This window comes from Oncorhynchus gorbuscha, unplaced genomic scaffold, assembly GCF_021184085.1.
Source record: "Oncorhynchus gorbuscha isolate QuinsamMale2020 ecotype Even-year unplaced genomic scaffold, OgorEven_v1.0 Un_scaffold_2059, whole genome shotgun sequence".
Taxonomy (NCBI): domain Eukaryota; kingdom Metazoa; phylum Chordata; class Actinopteri; order Salmoniformes; family Salmonidae; genus Oncorhynchus; species Oncorhynchus gorbuscha.
The window spans coordinates 39,417-57,751 of NW_025746660.1; positions in this window are offsets into that span (position 1 = coordinate 39,417).

The window sequence follows — 18,335 nt, forward strand, 5'->3', positions numbered from 1 at the left end:
ATCTCCTTGAGGATGGGGCTAAAGGGCTCATGTAGAGTTTTACACCAAGTTAGAATGAACCCTATGGTGCTGAAGGGCTCATGTAGAGTTTTACACCAAGTTAGAATGAACCCTAATGGTGCTGAAGGGCTCATGTAGAGTTTTCCACCAAGTTAGAATGAGCCCTATGGTGCTGAATGGCCCATGTAGAGTTTTACACCAAGTTAGAATTAACTCTATGGTGCTTGAAATGTTTATCCAAAATCTTTTCACAAGGAACATAAGGAATAGTTATTTAAGATATATCTTTAATATATGCTGAACAAAAATATAAACGCAACATACAACAATACCAACGATTTTTCTGAGTCACAGTTCATATAAGGAAATCATTCAATTGAAAAAAATTATTAGAGCCTAATCTGTGGATTTCACATAACTGGGCAGAGGCGCAGTCATGGGTGGGCCTGGGAGGGCACAGGCCCACCTACTGGGGAGCCAGGTTCACCCACTGGGGAGACAGGTTCACCCACTGGGGAGACAGGTTCACCCACTGAGGAGCCAGGTTCACCCATTGGGGAGCCAGGTTCACCCACTGAGGAGCCAGGTTCACCCACTGAGGAGCCAGGTTCACCCACTGAGGAGCCAGGTTCACCCACTGGGGAGACAGGTTCACCCACTGGGGAGCCAGGCCCAGCCAATCAGAATGAGTTTTTCCCCACAAAAAGCCTTTATTACAGCCAGAAATACTCCTCAGTTTCATTCTCTAAAATGAGGTTGGAGGCGGCCCATGGTAGAGAAATTAACATTCACTTATCTGTCAACAGCTCTGGTGGACATTCCTGAAGTCAGCACGCCAATTGCACACTCCCTCAAAACTTGAGATGTCTGTGGCATTGTGTTATGTGACAAAATTGTATATTTTAGAGTAGCCTTTTGTCTCCAGCACAAGGTGCACCTGTGTAATGATTATGCTGTTTAATCTGCTTCTTGATATGCCACACATGTCAGTTGGATAGATTATCTTGGAAAAAGATAAATGCTCACTAGCCAGAATGTAAACAAATGTGTGCACAAAATTAGAGAGAAATAAGCTTTTTTTGCGTATGGAACATTTCTGGGATCTTTTATTTCAGCTCATGAAACATGGGAACAACACTTTACATGTTGTGTTTGATATTTTTGTTCAGTGTAGTTTGAAAATAATAAGTAGGCCTATCTTTATTCTGAGATATTGTCAGAGCCCAAGGTGAAGTAGAGTTGAAGTGGAGGGCCAGCAGCATCACAGTGATAATGGACATCTAGCCTTGTTTGTAACTTCATGGTTTATTCACAACTGATCTAAGAATGAAGAAAAGCCTGTGATACCTTTTCATCTGCAGGCACCCCATTGACCCCATACAACTTCAACACATTCTGTAAAAGACATAACGAGTGAGTACAGAGATTATGCTAATTGCATGATAAATATATGATGGAAAGACTACATGGAATACCTGAAAACTACATTGTTAAATCTAAACGGATATTTTATTACTTCTCCCCAGTCTCCACCATAGCTATTGGTAAAGAAGAGATTAAATATTCAAAGAGATATTCATATACACTATATATACAAAAGTATGTGGACACGCCATCAAATTAGTGGATTTGGCTATTTCAGCCACACCCGTTGCTGACAGATGTATTAAATGGAGAACATAGCCATGCAATCCCCATAGACAAACATTGGCAGCAGAATGACCTTACTGAAGAGCTCAGTGACTTTCAACGTGGCACTGTCATAGGATGCCACTTTTCCAAAAAGTCAGTTCTTAAAATTTGCCCCAGTCAACTCTAAGTGCTGTTCTTGTGAAGTGGAAACGTCTAGAAGCAACAACGGCTCAGCCGCGAAGTGGTAGGCCACACAAGCTCACGGAACGGGACCGCCAGGTGCTGAAATGCATAAATCATAAAAATCGTCCATCCTCGGATGCAACACTCATTACCAAGATCGAAACAAACTGCCTCTGGAAGCTGTTCATCGGGAGCTTCATGAAATGGGTTTCCATGGCCGAGCAGCCACACAAGCCTAAGATCACCAATATGGAATGCCAAGCGTTGGATGGAGTGGTGTAAAGCACTCCGCCATTGGACTCTGGAGCAGTGGAAACGTGTTCTCTGGAGTGATTAATCACTCTTCACCATCTGGCAGTCCGACGGACAAATCTGGGTTTGGCAGATGCCAGGAGAACGCTACCTGCCCTAATGCGTAGTGCCAACTGTAAGGTTTGGTGGAGGAGGAATAATGGTCTGGGGCTGTGTTTCATGGTTTGGGCCCCTTAGTTCCAGTGATGTGAAATGTTAACGGCGCAGCATACAATGACATTCTAGACAATTCTGTGTTTCTAACTTTGTGGCAACAGTTTGGTAAAGTCCCTTTCCTGTTTCAACATGACAATGCCCCTGTGCAGAAAGCGAGGTCCATACAAAAATGGTTTATTGAGATCGGTGTGGAAGAACTTGACTGGCCCGCACAGAGCCCTGACCTCAACCCTATCGAACACATTTGAGAGGAATTGGAACGCCGACTGCAAGCCAGGCCTAATCACTCAACATCAGTGCCTGACCTCACTAATGCTCTTGTGGCTGAATGGAAGCATGTCCCCGCAGCAATGTTCCAACATCTAGTGGAAAGTCTTCCCAGAAGAGTGGAGGCTGTTATAGCAGCAAGGGGGGGGGAGGCAACTCCATATTAATGCCCGTGATTTTGGAATGAGATGTTCGACAAGCAGGTGTCCACATACTTTTGGTCATGTAGTATGTACGTTTAAACAGTAATACATGGTCAGAGTAAAAATAGTTTCACGAACTTCGGCAACAGATAAAGAACTCCACCTCCACACAAATAAGTCATGCCATTGAAGTAAACACTAGTTACCTCCCTTACCTTCCTTGGTACCTCCCTTCATACCAGCAGCCATTTATGAAGTATTTATATGTTATAGTCTGTTCTATTCTATTCTATTCTATTGTGTTCTATTCTGTTCTGTTCTATTCGGTTCTATTACATTTTATTGTGTTCTATTCTGTTCTGTTCTATTCCGTTCTCTTCAATTCTATTTTGTTCTATTCTGCACCTGTACATAGCCATCTGTAAACAGACCATTCAACTACCTCATCCCCATACTGTATTTATTTATTTATCTTGCTCCTTTGCACCCCAGTATCTCTACTTTCACATTCATCTTCTGCACATCTCCCATTCCAGTGTTTAATTGCTATTTTGTAATTACTTCACCACCATGGCCTATTTATTCCCTTAACTCCCTTATCCTACATCATTTGTACTCACTGCATATATACTTTTTGTTTTCCTTTTTTTCTACTGTAATATTGACTGTATGTTTGTTTACTCCATGTGTAACTCTGTGTTGTTGTATGCGTAGAACTGCTATGCTTTGTCTTGGCCAGGTTGCAGTTGCAAATGAGAACTTGCTCTCAACTAGCCTACCTGGTTAAATAAAGGTGAAATAAATAAATAAATACAAATTATGTTCTACTCTGTTCTGTTCTATTCTATTTTGTTCTAGTCTTCTATTCTAGTCTTTTCTATTGTGTACTATGCTATTCTGTTCTAGCTGATTTGTTATTTCCTTACTTTCAGTAAGAAGTTTCTGTGTGTGTGTGTATGTGTTGGGTTATTGCTGCTTTATGTTGAATTAGACAAACACTAATCCATTTTATTTGTGGACTCTGATGCCTGACATGTCTTTAAAACAATCAGTAGGTGTGGATCTGGGACAGGACATCATCCAATCAGTAGGCATGGATCTGGGACATCATCCAATCAGTAGGCATGGATCTGGGACAGGCCATCATCCAATCAGTCGGCATGGATCTGGGACATCATCCAATCAGTAGGCATGGATCTGGGACATCATCCAATCAATAGGCATGGATATGGGACATCATCCAATCAGTCGGCATGGATCTGGGACATCATCCAATCAATAGGCATGGATATGGGACATCATCCAATCAGTCGGCATGGATCTGGGACATCATCCAATCAGTCGGCATGGATCTGTGACATCATCCAATCAGTAGGCATGGATCTGGTACATGACATAATCCAATCAGTAGGCATGGATCTGGTACATGACATAATCCAATCAGTAGGCATGGATATGGGACATCATCCAATCAGTAGGCATGGATCTGGGACATCATCCAATCAGTAGGCATGGATCTGGGACATGACATAATCCAATCAGTAGGCATGGATATGGGACATCATGCAATCAGTAGGCATGGATCTGGGACATCATCCAATCAGTAGGCATGGATCTGGGACATCATCCAATCAGTAGGCATGGATATGGGACATCATCCAATCAGTAGGCATGGATCTGGGACATCATCCAATCAGTAGGCATGGATCTGGGACATCATCCAATCAGTAGGCATGGATCTGGGACATCATCCAATCAGTAGGCATGGATCTGGGACATCATCCAATCAGTAGGCATGGATCTGTGACATCATCCAATCAGTAGGCATGGATATGGGACATCATCCAATCAGTAAGCATGGATCTGGGACATCATCCAATCAGTAGGCATGGATCTGGGACATCATCCAATCAGTAGGCATGGATATGGGACATCATCCAATCAGTAGGCATGGATTTGGGACATCATCCAATCAGTAGGCATGGATCTGGGACATCATCCAATCAGTAGGCATGGATCTGGGACATCATCCAATCAGTAGGCATAGATCTGGGACATCATCCAATCAGTAGGCATGGATCTGGGACATCATCCAATCAGTAGGCATGGATCTGGGACATCATCCAATCAGTAGGCATGGATCTGGGACATGTGTATGATTAGCTTTATACTTCAAAGAGGCCTGAAAATAGGTGTTTTCTAAGCAAACACATTAGCATGGCTGTATTGTGTGGTGGTCCACCTGCCTATAAGCATAGGTGTACCGTACACTGTGCCTATATGAGCTCTCATTGTGTGGTGGTCCACCTGCCTATAAGCATTGGTGTACCGTACACTGTGCCTATATGAGCTCTCATTGTGCCATTCAGGTTATTATTGCCTTGAGGCTGATGTTCAACACCTGCCTTTTAACTGGATATGAAATGCATAGGAACATCTTTATCTATGGATGATGTATTCAATCCTGTATTCTAAAAATATCATACAGTCTGCTTGTAAACCCAGTAAAATGTTTAGTCACTCACATGGAAGCTCAACCCGTATTGCCCTGGGCCTTGCATGAGATAAAGCAAATGGTTTTAGTGATAAAATGATTTGGTAAAAAGCATACTTTGTCTCAGAAATGCAAATGCAGACATGAGTTATGTTGAGGTCACTGCTACCTGCCATTGTGCATAGAGAAACAGGTAATGGCCTAACCTCAAAAATCCTAAACAAGATCAATTCATTTTACTGTTGGGGCAGAGTGCCCATACAGACATTTATTGAATAAAAGCTCAATACATAGAAACAAAGATAAAGTAAAGAAGAAACCCGATGCCAGAAATGTTTTGATAGCTTAGAGTCCACTGGCTGTGTCTGTTGTCTGTTTCGATGCAGACAACTTCAAATGAAGAATACCGTCAGTGTGCTTAATCAATGCAGTAGAACACAACATTAAATTCAATGTGTGTGTGTGTGTGTGACAGGTTTCTGCAGTACAGTGGTTAATCAATTCCTTATTCCTGAACCTAACCTCTGATTTGGAACAATGGTCCTTACCTGAGGAGAATCCTGATAGGTTGATGTTCATCCTCCAGGAGTCACAATGAACAACCAGGGTTGACATTGTCCTGTCAGGGCTGAGGGACGTCCTAAAATGTACACAGGAAGGGATATTTATAACTTTATGAATACCTCTATTTTAAAGGGATCGTTCATTCAAATCACAAATGACATGTTTGTTTCCTTACCTTATATCAGTCTAATGTTGTAGTCCAGGACAGAGGGCAATCCCCTCATTGGGTTTCATTAACTCATTGACATGTTTGTTTCCTTACCTTATATCAGTCTAATGTTGTAGTCCAGGACAGAGGGCAATCCCCTCATTGGGTTTCATTAACTCATTGGGTTTCACCTGATAAGAATCAAATCGTGACGTATCATGGAGAAAAATGTAAATCTAATGAAAAACATGAGCTGGCGCAGACCCAGAGAAAATCATTTTATGTAGAGGTGCTGACTAACAGTGAATAAACTAGAAAAATCTACAGTGCCTTGCGAAAGTATTCACCCCCTTGGCATTTTTCATATTTTGTTGCCTTACAACCTGGAATTAAAATATATTTTTGGGGGTTTGTACCATTTGATTTACACAACATGCCTACCACTTTGATGAATATTATTTATTGTGAAACAAACAAGAAATGAGACAAAAAAACAGAAAACTTGAGTGTGCATCGAGCCACTGGGATTTTTTGGGGGCCATTCTTCAAGGCAAACTGCTCCAGCTCCTTCAAGCTGGATGGGTTACTGCTGGTGTACAGCAATCTTTAAGTCATACCACAGATTCTCAATTGGGTTGAGGTCTGTGCTTTGACTAGGCCATTCCAAGACATTTAAATGTTTCCCCTTAAACCACTCAAGTGTTGCATTAGCAGTATGCTTAGGGTTATTGTCCTGCTGGAAGGTGAACCTCCGTCCCAGTCTCAAATCTCTGGAAGACCAACGGGTTTCCCTCAAGAATTTCCCGGGATTTAGCGCCATCCATCATTCCTTCAATTCTGAACAGTTTCCCAGTCCCTGCCGATTAAACACATCCCCACAGCATGATGCTGCCACCACCATGCTTCACTTTGGGGATTGTATTCTCGGGGTGACGAGAGGTGTTGGGCTTATACCAGACATAGCGTTTTCCTTGATGGCCAAAAAGCTCAGTTTTAGTCTCCTCTGACCAGAGTACCTTCTTTCATATGTTTGGGGAGTCTACCACATGCCTTTTGGTGAACACCATGTGTTTGCAATTTTTTTTCTTTAAGCAATGGTGTTTTAATGGCCATTCTTCCGTAAAGCCCAGCTCTGTGGAGTGTATGGCTTAAAGTGGGCCTATGAACAAATACTCCAATCTCCGCTGTGGAGCTTTGCAGCTCCTTCAGGGTTATCTTTGGTCTCTTTGTTGCGTCTCTGATTAATGCCCTCCTTGCCTGGTCCGTGAGTTTTGGTGGTCAGCCCTCTCTTGGCAGGTTTGTTGTGGTGGCGTATTCTTTCCATTTTTTATAATGGACTTAATGGTGCTCTATGGGATGTTAAAAGTTTCTGATATTTTTTTTATAACCCAACCCTGATCTGTACTTCTCCACAACTTTGTCCCTGACCTGTTTGGCACACTCCTTGCTCTTCATGGTGTCACTTGCTTGGTGGTGCCTCTTGCTTAGTGGTGTTGCAGACTCAGAACAGGTGTATATATACTGAGATCATGTGACAGATCATGTGCCACTTAGATTGCACACAGGTGGACTTAATTTATCTAATTATGTGACTTCTGAAGGTAATTGGTTGCACCAGATCTTATCTAGGGGCTTCATAGCATAGGGGGTGAATACATATGCATTTCATTTCACTTCACCAATGTTGACTATTTTGTGTATGTCCATTACATGAAATCCAAATAAAAATCAATTTAAATTACAGGTTGTAATGCAACAAAATAGGAAAAACGCCAAGCGGGGTGAATACTTTTGCAAGGCACTGTAATGGGTAAATCACCAACGTTTCGGCGTCACTGTGCCTTCTTCAGGGTGACAATTTAAATCTAACACAGAAAATGTCTGTGGGAAAATGTCTGTCTATCACTTACAGCTTTGAATCAAATCAGTGCTCTAACGTTGTAACCTCATCTAGCATTTGACCCCTAGTGTAGCTAGCAACCGACACTCATTTAGTTTAATGTGTCAGAAGTCATTATCAGATCTTGTATCTCTCCATCATGATCGTTTTCCCACGGAGCACTGGGGGTGGCTGATCTCTATAGAAACTGTTGGAACGATGTTCAAGATGGCTTTCAGTTAGGTAAGATGATACAAAGAGCAAAGCACTGCGTGACTGACATTAAAAACAACATGTGTCTCTGTGCTGTTCATCTGTCTTCCCAAGAACTAATGGTACTGAGCCGGAATGGACCGCATTAGGCAGCTTGGACAAGACACTAATAATAACACAGGTGAAAAACCCTGTCAATAAACCGATACGACTGCTAAAAGATTGGAAGTAATTTAGGCAGAGCGTGTTGTGAATCACTGATTGTATGACTCACTCTTAACTCTCATTGAACCTGATTCTGAATGAAACGGTCTCCAAAAGGGTTCATATTTGATTTGACAGTTAGCAGTTACATTCACCTCAATGAACTGTACATGTTTTGTCTGGGTTAGACATCCTATGACAATTAACAACGTTTTGTTTTCCTGGAACTTTCCAGCTGGGATGCAGCTATGCAGCAGTGTCCAACTTCAACAAGCTCATCAAATATGAAATGTATGAAGAAAAGTGGGCTGTGCATTATTCAAGAGGGCCACCACATGCCGCCTCCAATTTCCAGTCTATTTCACTTGTCCTCTCCATTTTGACTGCTTGTTTACCAATTCCATTCAGGTCTATACTCTTAGAAAAGAGGGTTCCAAAATGGCTATTTGGCTGTCTCCATATTAAAGAACCCTTTTTGGTTCCAGGTAGAACTCTTTTGGGTCCCATGTAGAACCCTATGTGAAAAGTGTTTTACATGAAATCGAGAAGGGTTCTACCTGGAACCAAAAAGGGTTCTTCAACAGTCTCTCCTATGGGGAGAGACAAATAACCATTTTAGGTTCTAGATAGCCGACACTCACAGGAAGAAAGGTGCTAATGTTATACGGGTGAATGAGGACCCAAAAGCGACTTGGCGAAAACAGAGTTTTTAATCCAGTAAGAAACTTTACAAAACAAAAAGCATAATACTACTCGTAAAGACGAGAACAGACTGGAGACTTGATCGAGAACTGCAGGTTGCCTCGGGAAGGCACTTGAACCTAGCAGACTCAGACACCTGCTCACCACGCAGCATCTGAGGGAAACACGACACGACAGGGCAAAACATAGACACAGCACGGTGAATTATAGATGAGGATCCGACGGGGCAGGAACGGAAAACAAGGAGAGAAATAGGGACTCTAATCAGGGAAAAGGATCGGGAACAGGTGTGGGAAGACTAAATGATTGATTAGGGGAATAGGAACAGCTGGGAGCAGGAACGGAACGACAGAGAGAAGAGAGAGCGAGAGAGTGAGAGAGGGAGGGGGAGAGAGAGGGATAGAAAGAGGGAAAGAACCTAACAAGACCAGCAGAGGGAAACGAACAGAAGGGGAAGCACAGGGACAAGACATGACAATCAACGACAAAACACGACAGTACCCCCCCCACTCACCGAGCGCCTCCTGGCGCACTCGAGGAGGAACCCTGGCGGCAACGGAGGAAATCATCAATAAGCGAACGGTCCAGCACGTCCCGAGACGGAACCCAACTCCTCTCCTCAGGACCGTAACCCTCCCAATCCACTAAGTATTGGTGACCCCGTCCCCGAGAACGCATGTCCATGATCTTACGTACCTTGTAAATAGGTGCGCTCTCGACAAGGACGGGAGGGGGGGGGAGGGAAGACGAACGGGGGTGCGAAGAAAGGGCTTGACACAGGAGACATGGAAGACAGGATGGACGCGACGAAGATGTCGCGGAAGAAGCAGTCGCACAGCGACAGGATTGACGACCTGGGAGACACGGAACGGACCAATGAACCGCGGAGTCAACTTACGAGAAGCTGTCGTAAGAGGAAGGTTGCGAGTGGAAAGCCACACTCTCTGGCTGCAACAATACCTTGGACTCTTAATCCTGCGTTTATTGGCGGCTCTCACAGTCTGTGCCCTGTAGCGGCAAAGTGCAGACCTCACCCTCCTCCAGGTGCGCTCACAACGTTGGACAAACGCTTGAGCGGAGGGAACGCTGGACTCGGCAAGCTGGGATGAGAACAGAGGAGGCTGGTAACCCAGACTACTCTGAAACGGAGATAACCCGGTAGCAGACGAAGGAAGCGAGTTGTGAGCGTATTCTGCCCAGGGGAGCTGTTCTGCCCAAGACGCAGGGTTTCTGAAAGAAAGGCTGCGTAGTATGCGACCAATCGTCTGATTGGCCCTCTCTGCTTGACCGTTAGACTGGGGATGAAACCCGGAAGAGAGACTGACGGACGCACCAATCAAACGACAGAACTCCCTCCAAAACTGTGACGTGAATTGCGGGCCTCTGTCTGAAACGGCGTCTAACGGGAGGCCATGAATTCTGAACACATTCTCGATAATGATTTGTGCCGTCTCCTTAGCGGAAGGAAGTTTAGCGAGGGGAATGAAATGTGCCGCCTTAGAGAACCTATCGACAACCGTAAGAATCACAGTCTTCCCCGCAGACAAAGGCAGACCGGTAATGAAGTCTAGGGCGATGTGAGACCATGGTCGAGAAGGAATGGGGAGCGGTCTGAGACGACCGGCAGGAGGAGAGTTACCCGACTTAGTCTGCGCGCAGTCCGAACAAGCAGCCACGAAACGGCGCGTGTCACGCTCCTGAGTCGGCCACCAAAAGCGCTGGCGAATAGACGCAAGAGTGCCTCGAACACCGGGATGACCAGCTAACTTGGCAGAGTGAGCCCACTGAAGAACAGCCAGACGAGTGGAAACAGGAACGAAAAGGAGGTTACTAGGACAAGCGCGCGGCGACGCAGTGTGTGTGAGTGCTTGCTTAACCTGTCTTTCAATTCCCCAGACTGTCAACCCGACAACACGCCCATAAGGAAGAATCCCCTCGGGACCAGTAGAAGCCACAGAAGAACTAAACAGACGGGATAAGGCATCAGGCTTGGTGTTCTTGCTACCCGGACGGTAAGAAATCACAAACTCGAAACGAGCGAAAAACAACGCCCAACGAGCTTGACGGGCATTAAGTCGTTTGGCAGAACGGATGTACTCAAGGTTCTTATGGTCTGTCCAAACGACAAAAGGAACGGTCGCCCCCTCCAACCACTGTCGCCATTCGCCTAGGGCTAAGCGGATGGCGAGCAGTTCACGGTTACCCACATCATAGTTGCGCTCAGATGGCGACAGGCGATGAGAAAAATAGAAAGCGCAAGGATGAACCTTATCGTCAGACTGGAAGCGCTGGGATAGAATGGCTCCCACGCCTACCTCTGAAGCGTCAACCTCGACAATGAATTGTCTAGTGACGTCAGGAGTAACGAGGATAGGAGCGGACGTAAAACGTTCTTTTAGAAGATCAAAAGCTCCCTGGGCGGAACCGGACCACTTAAAACACGTCTTGACAGAAGTAAGAGCTGTGAGAGGGGCAGCAACTTGACCGAAATTACGAATGAAACGCCGATAGAAATTAGCGAAACCTAAAAAGCGCTGCAACTCGACACGTGACCTTGGAACGGGCCAATCACTGACAGCTTGGACCTTAGCGGAATCCATCTGAATGCCTTCAGCGGAAATAACGGAACCGAGAAAAGTAACGGAGGAGACATGAAATGAGCACTTCTCAGCCTTTACGTAGAGACAATTCTCTAAAAGGCGCTGTAGAACACGTCGAACGTGCTGAACATGAATCTCGAGTGACGGTGAAAAAATCAGGATATCGTCAAGATAGACAAAAACAAAGATGTTCAGCATGTCTCTCAGAACATCATTAACTAATGCCTGAAAAACAGCTGGCGCATTGGCGAGACCAAACGGCAGAACCCGGTACTCAAAATGCCCTAACGGAGTGTTAAACGCCGTTTTCCACTCGTCCCCCCTCTCTGATGCGCACGAGATGGTAAGCGTTACGAAGGTCCAACTTAGTAAAGCACCTGGCTCCCTGCAGAATCTCGAAGGCTGATGACATAAGGGGAAGCGGATAACGATTCTTAACCGTTATGTCATTCAGCCCTCGATAATCCACGCAGGGGCGCAGAGTACCGTCCTTCTTCTTAACAAAAAGAACCCCGCCCCGGCCGGAGAGGAAGAAGGCACTATGGTACCGGCGTCAAGAGACACAGATAAATAATCCTCGAGAGCCTTACGTTCGGGAGCCGACAGAGAGTATAGTCTACCCCGAGGAGGAGTGGTCCCCGGAAGGAGATCAATACTACAATCATACGACCGGTGAGGAGGAAGAGAGTTGGCTCGGGACCGACTGAAGACCGTGCGCAGATCATGATATTCCTCCGGCACTCCTGTCAAATCGCCAGGTTCCTCCTGAGAAGTGGGGACAGAAGAAATGGGAGGGATGGCAGACATTAAGCACTTCACATGACAAGATACGTTCCAGGATAGGATAGAATTACAAGACCAATTAATAGAAGGATTATGACATACTAGCCAGGGATGACCCAAAACAACTGGTGTAAAAGGTGAACGAAAAATCAAAAAAGAAATAGTCTCACTGTGGTTACCAGATACTGTGAGAGTTAAAGGTAGTGTCTCAAATCTGATACTGGGAAGATGACTACCATCTAAGGCAAACATGGGCGTAGGCTTGTCTAACTGTCTGAAAGGAATGTTATGTTTCCGAACCCATGCTTCGTCCATGAAACAACCCTCAGCCCCAGAGTCAATCAAGGCACTGCATGTAGCACCCGAACCGGTCCAGCGTAGATGGACCGACATAGTAGTACAGGATCTAGATGAAGAGACCTGAGTAGTAGCGCTCACCAGTAGCCCTCCGCTTACTGATGGGCTCTGGCCTCTTACTGGACATGAATTAACAAAATGTCCATCAAATCCGCAATAGAGGCACAGGCGGTTGGTGATCCTCCGTTCCCTCTCCTTAGTCGAGATGCGAATCCCTCCCAGCTGCATGGGCTCAGTCTCAGAGCCAGAAACACCGTTGATGCGAGCTCTCTTCCACGAGCCTGGTGACGAAGATCTACCCGTCGTTCTATGCGGATGGCGAGAGCAATCAAAGAGTCCACACTGGAAGGAACCTCCCGAGAGAGAATCTCATCTTTGACCACTGTGTGGAGTCCCTCCAGAAAACGAGCGAGCAGCGCCGGCTCGTTCCAGTCACTAGAGGCAGCAAGAGTACGAAACTCTATAGAGTAATCCGTTATGGATCGATCACCTTGGCATAGGGAAGCCAGGGCCCTAGAAGCCTCCCCACCAAAAACTGAACGGTCAAAAACCCGAATCATCTCCTCTTTAAAGTTCTGGTAATTGTTAGAACAATCAGCCCTTGCCTCCCAGATAGCTGTGCCCCACTCTCGGGCCCGGCCAGTAAGGAGTGAAATGACGTAAGCAACCCGAGCTCTCTCACTAGAGTATGTGTTGGGTTGGAGAGAGAACACAATATCACACTGGGTGAGAAAGGAGCGGCACTCCGTGGGCTGCCCGGAGTAGCAAGGTGGGTTATTAACCCTAGGTTCCGGAGGCTCGGCAGGCCAGGAAGTAACAGGTGGCACGAGACGAAGACTCTGGAACTGTCCAGAGAGGTCGGAAACCTGAGCGGCCAGGTTCTCCACGGCATGGCGAGCAGCAGACAATTCCTGCTCGTGTCTGCCGAGCATGGCTCCTTGGATCTTGACGGCAGTGTTACGAGCCTCTGTAGTCGCTGGGTCCATTCCTTGGTCGGATCCTTCTGTTATACGGGTGAATGAGGACCCAAAAGCGACTTGGCGAAAACAGAGTTTTTAATCCAGTAAGAAACTTTACAAAACAAAAAGCATAATACTACTCGTAAAGACGAGAACAGACTGGAGACTTGATCGAGAACTGCAGGTTGCCTCGGGAAGGCACTTGAACCTAGCAGACTCAGACACCTGCTCACCACGCAGCATCTGAGGGAAACACGACACGACAGGGCAAAACATAGACACAGCACGGTGAATTATAGATGAGGATCCGACGGGGCAGGAACGGAAAACAAGGAGAGAAATAGGGACTCTAATCAGGGAAAAGGATCGGGAACAGGTGTGGAAAGACTAAATGATTGATTAGGGGAATAGGAACAGCTGGGAGCAGGAACGGAACGACAGAGAGAAGAGAGAGCGAGAGAGTGAGAGAGGGAGGGGGAGAGAGAGGGATAGAAAGAGGGAAAGAACCTAACAAGACCAGCAGAGGGAAACGAACAGAAGGGGAAGCACAGGGACAAGACATGACAATCAACGACAAAACACGACAGCTAAAACATAAATGGTATAGTAAAGTCAATTACAATACGAATAAAAACGAATGCAATTTGATTTAATGAGCATAATTACTTATGTGAAAAGTGTAAGTTAATAGAATTTCTCGAGGAGATAATGTAAAAGAGGAGAGCTGACATTTTAGTGTCCTCTTAGCAGCATGGAGGATATGACCGGAATGATTAACTGTAATTTAGCAGGAGTGATCTCAGACATATATCAATCTGAATTATCACACAACTGAAGGCAATATACAACTTCTCTGATAGAAAATGCCTGTGTGGCATCTATATTACTCAAACATTTATTCTAGTGTCCAAAAAGGGAGTGTAAATAGTATAATTTTAGTTATAAAGTCAGTCTCGTTCAAAACTGAGTTGTGTAAGTGAGTTCGTCATGACTTGAGGGTTGGGTTTTTGATTTCGACAATGCTCACTTGATTACTAGTATAGGATACACAGTTGCGATCTATCCAATCTTACGCAGAACACACAGACAGTGAGATAAACCCACCCAACACAGCAGCGGATCAAGCTGTTTTTTTTACACAAGACAACATACCACACATGGTTTAACTTGAGAAATAGTGCACCAAACACCTTAGCTACTGTACATATACAACTAAAACCTCCTCAGCAAAAACTTCAAAAGTAATTACAGATTTATTGTGTTATCTTAAATTCATTCTGACTACTTTGAGGAAGTGACACTGGCTTTGTTCCTGTGGTGTCTCATGGGGGACACACATCAATAACTGCCACATCAAACCACAACCCCAAAGACTGAAATCAAATGTTTCTTAATGAGCAAGAGAGAAACATGCGGAGTCGGTACATTCAGTCCAATGATGTTTCCTGTATAATCCCTGATTTGCTGATGCTATATATTAGCCAATGAGAGGCTTTGAAACCACCAGCCATATTAGAACTCGATAAGCAGTCCTCTATAAGAGTTAATGGAATTCTACAGTATTTCAGTTAAATGTTTCAAGAACAAAATGACATGTATTTAAGTATTGTTTTGTTGTAGTGGGGGACATTTAAAAAAAAATGTTTAGCTCCCATAATTTAATTCAAAAGCATGTTTTAAAGCTTCTGTAAATAGAATAAACGTGTCAAAAACAAATGTAGACATTAATAAATGCATCTTTATAGATTCCAATATTTTTTTAGAATGGTGGCAGAGTGCCAAGATGGAGGCAGGTGGCTTCAAATAGGCCTAGCGATTCTCTAGAAACAGGCACTTCCATACAGCTACGACCGGAAGTTACTTTGCGTAGGAGATTAGGAAAACATTTTCGCTGACTCTAACCCTTTTCCTAACCTTAACCTAATTCTCCTCACCTGCTATGGTCATAGCTGTATGGAAGTGGCATGTTTTTAAAGGGATACTACAACATTTTTCAACATCATATGAATCTCCAGCACCACCCCAACATCAACATATGTTAAAATGGCATGTTTCTAGGATTTGTAGTAAACAAAATAGAGGAAGATAAGTGTTTCCAATGACATCATCGGTGTGAATCATGTAATTTTGACCAGTTGTGAGAAGGCATGGCCTACTAATTGCCTACTAATTGGTTGATGATATCATTGGAAACATATCTTTATTAGTACAAACAATAGAAACGCGCCATTTTCACATATGTTGATGTTGAAGTGGTGCTGGAGAGGGCCTTAGGCCATAAATTTAGATAGACATCGCCTCATTGTATCTGTCCCATTATGGCGTCTGTGAGAGCATGGGCAGCACCATTGAGGCCCCTCCATTTTGAAGTATTCAATTTTCTTCTTCTAGTACCTCTATTTTTTATTTTTTATTTTACCTTTATTTAACTAGGCAAATCAGTTAAGGTCCTTCTGTAGCTCAGTTGGTAGAGCATGGCGCTTGTAATGCCAGGGTAGTGGGTTCGATCCCCGGGACCACCCATACGTAGAATGTATGCACACATGACTGTAAGTCGCTTTGGATAAAAGCGTCTGCTAAATGGCATATATTATTATTATTAACAAATTCTTATTTTCAATGACGGCCTAGGAACAGTGGGTTAACTGCCTGTTCAGGGGCAGAACGACAGATTTGTACCTTGTCAGCTCGGGGGTTTGAACCTTCTGGTTACTAGTCCAACGCTCTAACCACTAGGCTACCCTGCCGCCCTATGAGTTTGCAAACAAACTGAAAGGGTGCACACTGTCACATAGAGTGTGTTTTGAACAGTTATAAAGCCAAGGTTAGCGATTCCCTGCCATCTACAGATTCACTGCCATCAACAGATTCACTGCCATCTACAGATTCACTGCCATCAACAGATTCACTGCCATCTACAGATTCACTGCCATCAACAGATTCACTGTCATCTACAGATTCACTGTCATCTACAGATTCACTGCCATCTACAGATTCACTGCCATTACAGATTCACTGTCATCTACAGATTCACTGTCATCTACAGATTCACTGCCATCTACAGATTCACTGCCATTACAGATTCACTGTCATCTAGTTATGGATTGTTTCCTCACAAGTATAATTTATTTACTGTTCCTTCCTGGTGAACAGGGTGGAATGATATGATTCTTCCTCAACCCATAGGAAGTCCCACCCAGTTGACTACTTCAAAATGGTGTAAGTCCTCAATGGCGCTGCCCATACTACAACAGGCTTTTGAGTCCTATATCAATCTCTGTGGTCTGGGCCTACTGCTTGCCTCCATTTTTTCCCAAACAAATTGACTAAATTTTTGTTACAAAGTACAAACATGTACAGTATATCTTTTGTTTCCCTAGTTCTAATTGTAAACGACCTAAACTGTTGTTATGGAAGATTTAACACTGTCGATTTTGAAGCCGGATGTAAACAAATATGTGAGAGCATCCCCAAATCCTCTCTTGTCCAGATAACAGAGAACGAGGTGGCCTCATGCTTGTCAAATGTTTAGCCACACAAAGCACCAGGCCCAGAGGGACTACAAGGCAAAGTACTGAAGTTCTGCTCCGACCAGCTCAAGGGAGTCTTCACATGACTGTTCACCTCCTGCTGAGCACCTGTACATTGCCAAACTCCTGGAAGGTGTCGACCATAAGAAGCAGTGGTGTAAAGAACTTAAGTAAAAAATACTTTAAAGTACAATTTAAGTAGTTTTTTGGGTATCTGAAATTGACTTTACTATTTACATCAGATGTGGACTGCTATTGTCAACAGACCAATAACCGTCAAGAATGGTGCTGGTCAAGTGCCCTCCACATCAATGTGAAAAAGACAAAGGATCTGATCACCAATTGAAACAACTTACCAGTGTCCCAATCACGCTCTCTGAACGACCAACCAGTGGAGGTGGTTGAGTGTTTCGAAAACCTAGGGACATAAATTGCTAACAACCTGAGTTTTACAGAGAATTCAGACTGTATTTCTTTTTAAAGCAAGCCAGTACCTGTTTTTAATTAGGAAAATGAAGGGGTTTGGGGTCAGCCAGGATGTTCTGGAGAGGGTGTACAGCAGCTTGGTGGAGAGCATCCTCATGTTCAATATGACAGTCTGGTATGGTAATCTGAGCGTGAGGAGCAAAACCAAGCTGACAAGAATAGTAAACACAGCCAGCAAAGTAATTGGTCGACCACAGGCACATTTGAGCAGTCTGTTCCACAGGACAAACAAAAAGAAGGCACTGGTTGTCGTTGGCGACCTCTCCCTCTCCCATCCTTTACACCCTCAGGTTGAGAAGCTTCAGAATGCCCATGGCCAAGAAGAATGTGGTCAAACAGGAATGTGTTCCTTGTGCTGTTGGACTACTAAATGCCAAGTAAATTGTATCTGTACATGTACTGATCTATCTAGTGCAGTTGGGACAGTGATCGGTTGTGAGTGAATGTATTAATGTCCTCTATGTTGTTAGTGTGAGATTGTCTGTGTATGTGATCCTTTTAATGGAAGGTGATTCCAAAGAAACATGTCCATCCTGGATGGACAATACATTTTTATTCTATTCTATGTGCATCTTATTAACTATGTTATCCCTAGTCCTAATTCAAACATGTATATATTATTAACTATGTTTTCCCTAGTCCTAATTCAAACATGTATATCTCATTAACTATGTTATCCCTAGTCCTAATTCAAACATGTATATATTATTAACTATGCTATCC